The following is a 15,088-nucleotide window of genomic DNA, read 5'->3' as shown; positions in this document are numbered from 1 at the left end:
AAAATCATCTAACCTTGTTAGTGAGACAGAGGGCCATGGAGAACATACCCAGAGCTGTAAAGCGGAATAGAAGCTTCAAAGGTCATCCGAAATGTCACCTAGTCAAACCAGCTAACTTCAGGTAAAGTCTACATTTTTAAAAATAAATTTTTTTAGCTCACAAAATGAAAACATCCATCACCCACTCCTAAGTTTAATGGTCCAGTCTATCCTTCAAATTCAATTTTCTTGAGTAGTTCTGGTAGACTTCTCTCTCTCTCTGCCCACAAGTCAAACAAAGCAAATCACTCTCCAAGTTAAGCTAAAGAGAAGCATAAGAAGAACACATTTTCACATGAGTACATGTGAATGTCATATAAAATTGCCCATAGCTGCATCTGGCTTAAGTTGAGTGAGAAGTGAAAAGCTGTGCATTAGGGCTTCGTCAGCCATGCTTGGCAGGCTGCTCTGGCATGGCATGGAAAGGAGGCTGGTATCCTTCTTGGGGTCTGGGATGGAAGCTCACTGACTGACTTCTGAAATAGTTGACAGCTGCAGAGGTCATTGGGTCAGCCCCCCTGTGGGTCTTGAAATGGAGAGAGAATATATTAAATGATGGGAGGAAAGTGCTGGCTGGGAGAGAGGACCATGAGCTTATTTCTACAAAGATATCTCTCTTCTTATCAGTAAGGAATCCAGACCACAGGAAGTGAGTTCCGTGACACAGAATTGCCTAATTAATAGTGTAATTAAAATCATGAATAACTTGTCAAATACAATAAACACAAAAAATTAAAAAAATTTGTGTTCCCAATCACAATTAAATATCTGAGTAATAATTAAATAATTGAATGATTAAATGTTAAATATCTAACCATCTTGCTTCATCTGAGGAGTAGTTACTTCAGTGACTCCTTTTTATTATCTCTTTCACAGGTAATTTGGTCTGAGTGCTTCTGATTTAATATATATATACACTGATTTTTTAAATGGCAATGATATGGAGAAATACCTACTTTTACATAATCAAAGATAATGAAAAGGCTAATAGATATCACTTGAGTCTACTCAGTTTCTATTGATAGAACACTCCCTCCCTAATGAAGAGGATGGGTCTAAGTCTGGACATTTTGCCAAAAGACATGGAGTTGTTTGGACAGTGCAGAACCAAGATGAAATGTAACAATGCCTATTCAGCAGTCCTTCAAACTATTTTATGTTGTGATGATGTTTTCATATTAACCTCCTAGGAGAGTATAACTGTAGTTAAAAGTTAAGGCACCAAATCCTGTTTTTCTGCTAATGAAAGCTGTGAGTCTTTTGTGTGTAGAAAACAAATACCTGTCCCATACTTAGTTTACACTGTAAATTTATTGTAAACTACCTTTGTATTGTATTATAAAATAACTTTTTACTTCTGCTTCTGGAGAGGTCTGCAATTAACAAAAACCTAAGCCTTGGGCAATTTCCCCAGAAGCACTGCAATGTACATTTAATGAGCCAAAAAACATGGGAAAAGAGGAGCCTAACCCTGCTCCTATTAGAGGACAGGCCAGGAAATGATAGGACAACTGTACTTTGCCCTGGCAAGACCACACCTTGAAAATTATGTTCAATTCTGGTTGTGATATTTTAAGAAAGGCACTGTGTGTCCAGAGAAGGAGAATTACGATGGTGACAACATGTGAAACCAAACCATATGAAGATCATTTTCAAACCTGGAGATGTTTCATATGGAAAAGAGAAGGGTTACAGGGAATAGAAATATGGTCACTGCCTTCAAAAGGTCTGCATAGGGAAGAAAGGTTAGACTCTTTTTTTTTCTCTTTTAGACACAGAAGGCTAGGACCCAAGACTTTCCCAGGTGGAAGTCTCATGGCTGTAGATTTTGAATTAACATAAAGAAAATTCCCTGGAGAAAAACAGAGTAGGTCACCTTGTGAGGTCATGGATTCCCTCTCAATGTGGTCTGGAAGTCCATATTTTAAGTAAGGGTTGGAACAAATCACTTCTGACATCTCTTCTAGTTTCAAGGATCCATGATAATACAATTTTTCAAATCCTCTTTTTTTTTATAATTTGCTATATTTCAGCAACAAAAAGGAGAATTAACACATTCATTAGTTGGGGTCTTTTTTATGTTATGTCAACTCGAATTAAGTGTTTGTTTAGATTAAGCTTTTCCATCTTTATTTTCATTATTAGTGTTGCTTGCAAGTGAGAATTCATTTGAATTTCCCAGTTTCTTCGACTTCTCTGGACTTTTTATTTTTCATCTACTAAATAAGGAGTTTGAACTAAATCATTTTGAAGTTCCTCCGTAGCTTGAGAATCGCTAACGTATGGATTAAGAAGAATCAGAGGCTGTCATTTTTTTTCACAGAGGCCAAGGTAAGGAAGGAATAGGGTTTGACCAGCCAAAAAGTTATCCTTCTTCATGGTAGCATAAACAAAATTCTGATTTCATGAATTTGCTTATCGTCCTCCCATGATATTGAGACTAATCATCCTTGGTCTTTGGCCCTAACACAGGCTACAGAGCAAACACACTAACACACACACACACACACACACACACGCCTCTAATTAAATCAGGGACTCCTTTTTTCTGTCATGGACCCTGTTGACAATCCTGTAAAGCTTATAAACCCCTTCTCAGAATCATATTTTTAAATGTAGAAATTAAAATACAGAGTTACCAATTGCTTGAAAAGATTATCAAAATATTTAAAAAAAAAAAAACAGCTCATGGACCCTAGATTAAGAACTCCTGGTTTAAATAATGAGAATATTGGTTTTTTGGAGCGGTTTTCTGCCAATTTATTTGTTATACTTTTCTATTGAGATCATCCAAACATAGAGTCTTGGGTTTTTTTCTATTATTTTCTATCATCTAGTTCTCTCTCATCTCTGTCTAATCTCTCAGTTCAGGCACTCCCTCCAGTGACACAGATAGCAATTCATCCATTCTTACTCATCCCAAGTTGACTCCCATCATTATCCTTCCACAGATGGTCTTATCCAGCATGTTCCTCTTGACATCATGAGAATAATCATAGAACATGCAAGCTTTCAGTCTATTTTCTTCTCTATTCAAACATTTCTTTGATACACCTTTTGCCCCAGTCTTCCTTTGTAACTCCTTTTTAAAAATGGGACACAGGGGCAGCTAGATGGCACAGTGGATAGAGCACTGGCCCTGGAGTCAGGAAGACCTGAGTTCAAATGTGGCCTCAGACACTTGACACTTACTAGCTGTGTGACCCTGGGCAAGTCACTTAACCCCATTGCCTGAAAAAATAAAAATGGTATTTAGCCTACTCACACCTACAATCTACCTCTCCATTACCCTTCCATTAGTAGCACTTCCCCTGCTTTGGAGGCTGTATTGTTTCAGCTCAAAGCTATTGACCAACACTAGTTCTAATATTTCCTAACTTTGTAGAATTTTAAAATTAATTTCTTTTAAGGAAGCTAGGTGGCGTAGTGGATAGAGCACTGGCCCTGGGGTCAGGAGGACTTGAGTTCAAATCCAGCCTTAGACACTTACTAGCTGTGTGACTCTGGGCAAGTTACTTAACCCCAATCACCTCCCCCCAAAATATCTCTTTGGGATGAAAGTACTTATTTATAGAAACATTTCAGAAACATTTCCAAATATATAGGTAGTCAACAAAAAATGTTTAGTCCTTCTTCCTTTTACTCCTATTGATTTTGGATCAAAATCAGTGACAAGTTTTAGAGAAACAGTTTGTTATTTCTATGTATCCATGGAAGAAAAACAATCACCATCCAGTCTAAAAATATAAAGACACCAAAAACCACCAAGAAAATCCAAATCCAGGGAAAGAAGTTTCAAAGCTCTGTAACAAGAAGTTGAGTCAAGCAAATCTTGTTGCTTTTTGAGTTCAGGTCAGATCCTCCCGGCATTCAGGATTCTGCCAGACTCCCCTACCTTACTTTCCCTACCTTATCTTGCTTCTCTACATGTGCTTTACCCGTGAACTGCCACTCCTTGTTATTCCAAGCCAGAAGACCGAAAAAAGTGATTTATGGAGCAATCCACTTAGTCATTCAGCTGCCAGATCTGAGCATTCTGCCTTCATCTCTCTCCAACTCAGCATTCTCTTCTCTCCATCCACACTGGATCACTCTTTTCATCTCTTGACACCTATTGCAACATCCTGTCTGATTGGTCTCCCTGACTCGAGTCTCTCCTCATCCCAAATGACATCTGTAAAGCACATATCTGGCCATATCACTCCCCTGTTCAGTGAACTGCAATACTCCCCTATTACCTCTAGAGACAAATGTAAACTTCTCTGTTTGGCATCTAGCCTTTTACAATTTGGCTGAAATCTATCTTTCTAAACTTATAACACATACCTCTCCTTTATGTTTTCTAAGGCTAAACTGGTTTTTTTACTGTTTTTTTGTTTTTTGTTTTTTTGGCTAGGAAATTGGGTTAAGTGACTTGCCCAGGGTCACATAGTTAGTGTTATGTGTCTGAGGGCAGATTTGAACTCAGGTCCTCCTGAATCCAGGGCTAGTGCTCTATCCACTGTACCATGTATCTGCCCCTCCCCCCCCTTTTTTGAGTCAATCAGGGTTAAGTGACTTGCCCAGGGTCACACAACTGGTAAGTATATGAGGTTATATTTGAATTCAGGTCCTCCTGACTCCAGGGCCCTTGCTCTATATACTGCGCTACCTGGCTACCCCTTTTACTGTTCTTCATACCTAGTACTTCATTTCCAATCACCATGCCTTTGAATTGACTGCCCCCCATGCCTGGAATGCATTCCTTCCTCACCTCTGCCTCTTAGAATATCTAGTTTCCTTTCTAAAGACTCAAATATCACCTTCCACATGATGCCTCCCCCAAATCCCTCCAGCTGTTGGTACTCCTCACAAATCACCTTTAATCTATTTGGTTTAGCCCTGCACTCAGAGCCTAGAACATGTCTCTACACATGTCAAAACTTATGTGTGTGTAGGAGCAGAACAGAGGTCTTCCTGATTTCGATACTCATTTCATTACACCAGGCTGTCTCTCCCCTCCACACATCCTAAATGCTTTGTGTTTTTTGAGGAGCACTGGCTTTAAAGTTCATGGATCTTGGTTCAAATCCCAAATCTTACTATCTATGTGAACTTGGACAAGTCACTTAACTCATCTGGGCCTCAGTTTCCTTTTCTGTAAAATGTGAGGTTTAGACTAGATGGGTTCTGAACCAATTAGGTGGTACAGTGAATTACAGCATTTGAGTTGGAGTCAGGAAATTTTTTTTTTTTGAGTAAGTAAAAGAAGCCATTTTTTTTTTGACCTCATTTCTTACTTAGCCTTCTACACTGAATTGGTGCTGCCTCAGACAAACTGGGACTTGGGAAAGACCTTAGCTTAAAAAGATCAAGGTCTCCCACTGCATCTGGGGCCATCTCCAGTCAATCTGATCTATGTCTTGCCACTGGACCCAGATGGCTCCAGAGGAGAGAGTGAGGCTGGTGACTTTGCACAACCCTGCTTCACTTGAATTCACTTGCAAGTCATGGCATCACCTTCCTGGTGTCATGATCCTCTTCAAAAGGAAGGACAAACAACAACCTAGGAATAGCTAAGAATTTTTATTCCCCAGGCAATGACAAAAACAACACCAATACCCTAAGTGTGAGGGACAGGCTGGTAGGAGGAGGAAAAAGAAGACAGGGCAGGGAAAAATCTCATCTGGTCTTTCATCTGATAGCTTCTTATGAGTCAGCTAAGGACTCTCGAAAACTAGATGCTAAGCTATGTTGCTTCTAGGTTGCTAAGGGAAAGTATGAACCACTCCCTCTAATTCTAGTGCTCTTCAAATTTTTCACCCTGGTGCAAAAACCCAGTCATCTTGCCCTAGTTTTGACTCAAAAATGAGGACCTGGAGATTAAGTAACTTTTTCTGAGTCAGGGAGCTAGTAAGAGTCTAAGTCTAGAGTAGAATCAAAGCTTTTTGGCCCTCAAGTCCTGTCTTTTTCCATTCCTGACCATCTATAGTGTGGGGCTGAGCATTCACCTATTCAGATAGCTCAGCTTAGAGATGCACTTTCTTCTAAATAGATCGTCAAAACCACAGGCTATGAATGAAACCACTCAGCCTCACAGAAACATCTCATTCTCGAGACCTCCAGCATTGTCCTGGAAAGTTTCAATTTCTTTTTGTACACCATTGAAAAGGAGACAGGATGGAATCAGGGTAAAGGGATCTGATTTCTAAACAGGTAAAAGGAGATTCATTTGTGCTGGGTCATGGACTAAAATGACTTAGGAAATCCAACAAGTGCTTTTTTCCCTCCTGAGGACACAGGCATAGGCCGAAAGCAGCCCAGCAGAACAAAATGATATTCTTGTCTCATATTTTCCAAGTAGGATGTTGAACTCATGAATTAATCACTTACCTTCATACTTAAATGGAGTTAAGATTTAGATTGTATGGTCAAGTAGCCAAAGTGAAAGGAACTACTAATTCCATGTATTACTGTATTATATACATTGCCACATTACATTAAATAATACATGATCATATTTTCCATTTTTATAGTGCTTGAAGGTTTGCAACATGCTTTGCACATGTTATTATCTTATTTGCTCTCAGAAAGTGTATTCCCATAATGATCCAAACGTTAGAGGGTATAGTGAGCAGTGTTGGAATTGTAATGGAGTCATTGACTTGGATTCAATTTCTCCCTCTGAAACTTAATTTTGTGGAACCATGGGCAAATCACTTAATGTGTCTAAGTTCTTCAATAGGAAAATGGAGATCACAATACTGATGGTATCTACTTTACAGGGTTGTTGTGATATACAGATTTTTTGCATGTACAAAACTGTTTGCATGTTGTCACCTCCATTAGATGTAGGGTTATCTATTATAAAACATAACATATAATAATATAAAATGCTTGAGAGCAGGGACTGGACTTTTTTTTTTTTGGTCTCTCTTTATATCCCCAGAACTTAGTACAGTGCTTGGGACATAATAGAGGCTTAATAAATGCTTATTGACTGGTTGATTGACATTGAAATAAGAAAATGTAAGTAGAGCACTATAGAAATTTCTTTCTTTTTCTTCGGTTTTTCCTTCTTTCCTTTTTCTCCCTTTTCTCTTTCTTTCCTTCCTTCTTTCTAATATTTTGACCAATGGATCACATATTCTGTGAGGGTATCTTATAGAATAGGGACTCTCGTGGCTCCTTCTCACTTTCAGAATCAAATATAAAATCCTCTGCTTTGCTTTTCAAGTCCTTCATAACCTAGCCCCTTCCCCTCTTCTCAGTCTTCTTATACTCCATTCTCCTCCATGTACTCTATGATGTAGTGATATTGGTCTTCTTACTGTTTTTCAAACCCAGCACTCCATCTCTGACTCCATGTGTTTTAACCAAGCCTAGAATTCTCCCCCAACCTCATCTCCTGGTTTCCTTCAAGTCTCAACTAAAATCCCACCTTCTGTAAGAAGCCTTCCTCAATCCCTGATAATGCTAGTGATTATCTCCAATTCATCTGCTCTATATCTCATTTGTACAAGTTGCTTGCGTGTTGACTCCCCCATTGGGATATGAGTTCCTTGAGATCAAGGACTGTTTTTGTCTTTCCTTGTATCCTTAGGATTTAGCACAGTGCCTGATACATGACAGGTGTTTAATAAATGCTCGTTGACTTGACTTGACACTGAATGACCAAGTCAGTATCCAGAAAGATCTTTGTAGGCTGGCACATTGGGCCCAAACTAATGAGATGAAATTCAATAAGTATAAATCCCATAAATTTTCCAATTGGGTTGAAAAGATTGACTTCACAAGTATATGGTAGGGAAGGTATGGTTAGAAAATAATTATTCTGGGGGCAGCTAGGTGGTGCAGTGGATAGAGCTCCAGCCTTGGAGTCAGGAGGACCTGAGTTCAAATCCGGCCTCAGACACTTGACATTTACTAGCTGTGTAACTCTGGGCAAGTCACTTAATCCTAATTGCCTAACCAAAAAAACAACAAAGAAACAAAAAACAAAAAAAAGAAAATAATTATTCTGAAAAAAGATGTGAAGGTTTTAATGGACTTCAAGTTCAATATGAGTTGATAATATGGCAGCCAAAGAAAGCCAATTCTTAGGTTCTATTTAAAGAAGCATAGCTTCCAGGAATAACTAGATACCCTGCCCTAGTCAGATCATACTGGAGTACTGTGTTTGGCTGGTATACCACAGTTTAGGAAGGACATTGCTGAGCTAGAGAACATTCAAGGGAAAGGAACAAGAATGGTGAAGGCCTTGTATGGACTGGTTGAAGTAATCATAGATGTTGAACCTGGAATAGGAGAGACTGGGGTGGGAGGTAGGGATGGGGGGGCAGGGTAAGAAATGAGAGCCATTGTCAAATATTTGAAGGGCTGTTGTGTGGGACAGGTATTATTAGATTTGCTCTGTTTTGCCCAGGGACCAAACAGGTCAGATTGGTAATAGACACAGCTGCAAAAAGACACATTTAGGTTTGATATGAAGAAAAACTTCCCAAGAATTAAGTGCTCACCATCAGGTTGCTCATCTGTTAAATGACCTCTACAATCCTTTCTAGCTCCCAAATACCTCAATCACAATTAGTATCCTAATGGATGAAAGTTACTTTTAACAGAGGCAGCCAGGTGGTCCAGTGAATAGAGTCAGGAAGACCCAAGTTTAAATGGAGCCTCAGACACTAGATGTGTGACCCAGGGCAAGTCACTTAACTCTGTTTGCCTCAGTTTCCTCAACTGTAAAATGGGGATAATAATAGCACCTACCTTCCAGTATCATTGTCAGGATCAAATGAGATAATCTTTGTCAAATACAAGTGCTTCACATGGTGCCTGGCACAGAGTTGGTGCTATAAAAATGCTTATTCTCTTATTCCCCTCCCATAATAATGAGCACTATCTGCAAATGGACTGCCATGTGAAGTAGTGAGTCTCCCACTACAGGAAAGTCTCCAGCAGAAGGGATACTTGTAAGACTGGAGTTGTATAAGATGGTTCCTAAGCCCCCTTCCAACTCTAATGTCCTGTGATTTCATGAAGCAAAACAGTTCCAGGCACACTATAAATAAACTCTTTGTATTTTGTGTTTTTAGGGCCCTGGGTCTCCTTGCTAAATGACTACTCTCTTGCTGTTTCCTGACTCTTTCTCCTTTGTTGCAGTCCAATTTCTCATAATGTTTTGACAGGTGAAACTGCTGGAAGAGATAACAAACCAAGCCAAAAAACAAAAAAGCACACCACCACCACCTTTGCCTCTTCACCCAGTACATTGCCTCCCTCCCTTTCCTCCTCCTTATAAAGCAAACAGACTAGAAATTCCTTTGGCTCCCCAGCAAAACAGCAGAACTGTAGAACTGGACTCAAGGGGGGTAGAGAGATGTTTGTCCTCTAGGCAGGAAATTTTGTTTCAGCCTCTAGGTTGCCCACCTTTTCTCCACCCTCCACCCTGACCTCACCCAGTTGGGAGCTGTTGGATACTCCAAGCTTCTGCCAGCAAAAACATGTCCCAGCAAGAGGGCCGGCTCTTATATTTATGCACACACTCGGTGGGAACACAGACAATCATGATTTTTTAAAAAGTACATTGTATTGCATTGCAGGAATAGGAGTTTGGCCTTTGGCCTTCAGCCTCTCTGTACAAAGGTTCCATTTTTTAAACCATGAGCAACACTTTGGGAGGGAACCATGAAAACCAGGATGGAGAGGTGTTCTGAAGCACACATTAGAGCACTGGGGACTTTTGCTTCTGTGGACTATTCACTGCCAAGCTCAGCATCCTTCATGAAAACCTTATTTCAATGCCTCTTGTGGCCTTACTCAGGGGGTTCTTAATCTGGGGTCCATAAACTTGTGTTTTTAAGTAAAAATGCTTGGATAACAGTATTTCAATGCACTCAGTTTTTGTTTGTTTGTTTGTTTGTTTTGTGTTGTTTTGTAAACCTCTCTGTTTTATGTATTTAAAAACACTATGCTGAGACAGGGTACATAGGCTTCACCAGACTGACTGCCCAAGGGATCCATGACTCCCCAATGACAAGCAGTCCTGCTTACTGTATCATGGAAGATAATTCTGGGATCTCGAAGGCCATGCTACTGGAGCATTATGGGAATTATGAGCTAAAGTGACAGAGGAGAAGGTTTTAGCTCAATATAAGAATAAAGGAGAATATTCTAATGATTACAGCTATCTAAAAATCAATTGGATTTGCTTGGAAGGTAATGAATTCCCTGTCAATGGAAGAAAGCAAAAACTAGATGTTGTCTTCTTGGAGACTAGTGCATCAGGCAGATCTGTAAGTACAGGAATTCTGAGGTCTCTTTCAACCATGGTGGTATGGAACAACAGCTGACTTAGGAGACCTAGGCTCAATTCCTGCCTTTAACACTTACTAGCAGTGTGACCATGGGTAGGTCACCTAACCTCTTGGAGCTCCAGATTCCTCATCAGTAAATTGGAGATGATGATAATGGTGATGATGATGGTGATGGTGATGATGATTGATGATGATGATAATGGTGATGATGATGATGATGATGATCATGGTGATGGTGATGATGATTGATGATGATGATGATAATGGTGATGATGATCGTGGCTAACATATATATATATATATATCTCTTATTATGTGCCAAGCAGTGTGCTAAGCACTTCACAATTATTATCTCATTTGATCCTCACAAAAACCCTGGGTGGTACGTGCTATCATTATCCCTATTTTACAGATGAGGAAACTGAGGCAAATAGAGGTTAAATAGCTTGCCCAAGGTCACACAGCTAGTAAGTGCCCAAGGTTGGATTTGAACTCAGGTCTTCCTGATTCCAGACCAGGAACTCTAACACCCTACAGATCTCACAAGATTGTTGTGAGGAAGATGATCTGTAAACCTTAAAGTTCTATATAAGTGTGAGTTCCTATCAACAATAACAGCCATAATAATATGAAGATACCAGGACTTCAGGACTGCAGATTCCTTCTAACATAGCAGTTTTAAACTTGGCAGCCATGAATTTGTTTTTTAAAATATATTGCTAACTATGTTGATATCATTGGTTTCCTTTGTATTTCTATGTAATTCGTCTTGTGCATTTAACAACGGGATTCAGAGAAGGGAACCACAGGCTTCACCACACTTCCAAAAGAGACCATGACACACACAACGGTTAAGAAGCTCTGCCCTAACACTATTTCTACTTCACTTCAAGGCATTCTTTTAATTGCAGCCTCTTCCCTTGAATACATATATCCTTTGGTATAAGTATTACCTTAAGCATTCTCAGTCATTTTATGCCATGTGTGAATGAGTTTATCAGATCCTGCCTGGAAAGTAAGGTCTAAGGGGAGCAGGAGGATGGAAAGAGAGAGAATGCAAATCTGATATTGAGAGAGAAATGAAGTACAGGAAGGAGAAGGCAGCATGCTACAAGGTGAAGATCACTACATTGGAGGCAGAGAACCTCAGGTGAGACCCCAGCTCTGTCATTTACTATTTCAATGACCCTGGACAAGTCACTTAACTTCTCCAGGCCTCAGTTTCTTCATCTATAAAATGAAAGATAGGACTAATTATCCTCTAAGGTTCCTCTCACCTCTAAATCTATGATCCTTGGTTCCTGACGACAAATTCTCTTACTTCAAAATTTTGCTCTTTGTCATCTTTGCCTACAAGACTTGTTGTTTGTCCTTCATTCTCAAAGAGGACCATGACATTGAAAAGATGATGGCATGACTTGTAAGTCAATAGGATTTAAGTAAGGGAGGGCTGTGCAAAGTCACCAGCCTCAGTTTCTCTTCTGGGGCCATCTGGGTCTGGTGGCCAAATATGGATCAGGACAACTGGAGATGACCCAGGATGCAGTGGGGAACCTTGGCCTTTTCAAGCTAAGGTCTTTCCCAGGTCTCAGTTTGACTGAGGCAACACCCATTCAGTGATTAAGGCTTAATAAAAAATGAGCCAAAGAATGGCCTCTACAAGACTTACACAACAGCCAAGGGGGCATTAGACAAGTTGAAAGTGTCAGTTCAGAGTTGGAGCTGACCGGTGCTGAAGTACTTAGCAAGGGATGGTTCAGCAGAATGAGCCCTTAAAGATCCCCAAGTCTGAATCTGCCTCTGACATTTACTAACCACATGACCCTGGCAATCCATTTGAACTCTGAGCCTTTCTGTAAAATGATGGTAATAACCTCACAGTGCTGCAAGGGAGGTTCAAATGAGATCAAATCAATGAAGGGCTTTGTCAGCCTTAATATGCTATTGAAATGTTGATCACCATCATCATAGGATCATAGACTTAGAGCTGGAAGATGTCCTCAGAGTTTGTGTATTTCAAACCTTCATTTTACAAATGAGGACACTGAGGCCTGGGGAGGTATAATAACTTGTCTACAGTTATACAGGTACTAAGTTGCCTTTCCATGATTCCAAGCAGCTCCTTTCAAGGCTGCCATTGCAAACCTTAACACACCATATAAATGTTAGCTATCATTATTATGTCGTGGAGAATGGAATTTTCTGGCATTAGAAAATGAACATTAATATGCATTAGCACATATTTGTACATGCACATGATTTATTCATGTTTATTACTATATCCCTTGATGTGACCTTCTTTCTCTCTCCTCCCTGTCCCCTCCCTTAGCCCCCATCCTTATCCTTCAACACCTGTAGTTTTGGTTCTGAGTTGGAATTTGTGTTAAAGAGTAACAGTACTCAGTAATCTTCTTTGATCTCAAGTTAAGCATATGCTCCTTTCTCATTTTGTCAGTCAGTCAATATACACTTATTAAGCACTTAGTTCTTCTACCTGGGGGTGATTACAGCTACCAGGGATCTGTTTACAAGGCAGATCCCTTCTCCACTTACTCATTCTAGCAACAAGCATTTATTAAATGCTTATTACCAGCCAGGCATTGTCCTAAGTACAAACAATACAAAGAATGGTGAAAATGGTCGCCCCCACAAGGAGCTCACATTCTACAATTCCACAGCACAACTTTCCCCATCACAGTTTTGATATTTTTCAGGTCAGTATAAGAAATTAAATGGGAATTTGGGGGGAGTTTTGTGGAAGCTGCAGATGGCATGCAAAGGCCAGCAGATGACAGAGAAAAAGTTTAGAAACTCAGAAATGTATAATATATAAATATATAGTATTGTATATTATCAACATATTTTATCTTTTAATACCATAATAATTCATACTTCTTCTCTGGGTATGAAGAGACAGCCAAAAAACTTTACACAGATTTTTCAGATCATGGGGCCATCCCTAACCCCCATGAAGCAGAAGGGATGCTGTAATGCAGGAGACAACATGAAAACAGCTATGTACATACAAGATATATACAGAGTAGATGGAAAGTAATCTGAAAAAGAAAGGCACTAGAAGAAGGGGTACTGGGAAAGGCCTCCTGCAGAAGGTAGGATTTGAACTGTGTCTAGGGAGAAGCCAGGAGGATTTTAAAAACAATTTATTTTAAACTTAAATACAAAAAATTAAATACACAAGAAAAGAAAAAGAAATATATTATAAAACTAAATATTCAAACTTAAATACAAAATAAGAAAAGAAAAAAAAGCATTGCCACATGCACAGCAGAACTCAAGAGAAGATTAAAAATATACAGCAATAAGTTTCTATTTCAAGAAAGCCTATATGATAAATACTACTCATTGTGTTCTGAACTGTCCATCTTTTCTTTGCTTCCTTGTAAGTTTTCTTTTCTTCTCTGCTGTGCACTTTTTACTTTGTTCTTTTTTCCTCCTTCTCCCCCTTCCAAAGGTACAATTAAGCACATGTGTGTGTGTGTATGTGTATGTGTATATCTATATACGCACATGTATACATATCATATATACAAACACACATATATGTACAAAAATATATACATACATATATATGTACACTTACATACACATGCATATACTTAGATAGCTATAATCATACTCATATATAGACATACACATTCATATGCATCTATACAAGACTGTACTATACTTGTTTGTCTTCTGTTTCTCTAAGGGTGGATAACCTCTTCCTTCCTAAGTCCAAGTCTTTCCATATTTTTCTAAGTCCACCAACTCATCAGTTTCTATACCACAACATCATTCCATCCTTCTACTGTCTAGTTATTTTAAGTAGTCTAAAACAATATTGATTAATATGGTTGACATATAGTATAGTTTCCCTATTTTTCTCTTATTATTAAATCTATTTTAGTTTTAATTTTGTCTAGGGAGGATGTTTCAAGGGTACCGTACAACCTGTCATCCCAAAAGAAAAAAAAGAAAAGACAAAGAAAAAAGAGATCCTAATTCTCCTATGACATGCCTCCCCATCCCACCCCAGCTCCCCATTTCCCCATTTCAGCTTTAGCTTGGTTCAGAATGTCAAACCATATCATTATTGAAATTGCCTCTTGCCATCCCTAATCTGTGTCAGGCATCCAAGGAGAGCACACCAGTGGTTTCTGTTCCACTGATGAGAGGGTCGAGAATAAGGAGGCAAGACTTCAGGGCAAGCTTGAGTAAGTGCCCTGTCTGTAAGCAGAAAACGTTTCTCTTCTGATGGTTGCCAGCCAAACACACAGTTATCATTAACTCTGACTGCGGTCATCATTCCAGCTTTGCATTGAATCTATTTTGACTAAGAATATTGTCCTCGGAAACACTGCAATTTCCTGCAGAGACTGCAAATCAGCAGTCGTGCCTGAAATCCTACATGGCCATTATCCTTCCGCTAGGCCTGAAGACAGGATGTCATTGGGAGCTGGGAGGCTGACTTTATTTAGTGTCTGCCTTTTGGCTGAGCAATAACGCAAGGAAATTTGATCCTGAGCACTCAGAACAGGGATTTGACCTCCTCTGAGAGGTCCCAGAGAGGCTGAGCAAACTACTCTGAGATAGGAAGGTAATACAATTGAACTAGCCATGAGAAGGCCTGTTGCCACCTGCCAGAACTATGGTGAGAGCTTCTGGACAAGAGTCTGGGATCTTCTCTTTTCCAGTCCAGCATCTTCTTTGTGTCCAGATCTGGTCAAATCATCCCTTTGCTCAGAGCTCTT

Source organism: Vombatus ursinus, unplaced genomic scaffold, assembly GCF_900497805.2.
Source record: "Vombatus ursinus unplaced genomic scaffold, bare-nosed wombat genome assembly UNPS02014874.1, whole genome shotgun sequence".
Taxonomy (NCBI): domain Eukaryota; kingdom Metazoa; phylum Chordata; class Mammalia; order Diprotodontia; family Vombatidae; genus Vombatus; species Vombatus ursinus.
This window is presented reverse-complemented; position numbering follows the sequence as displayed.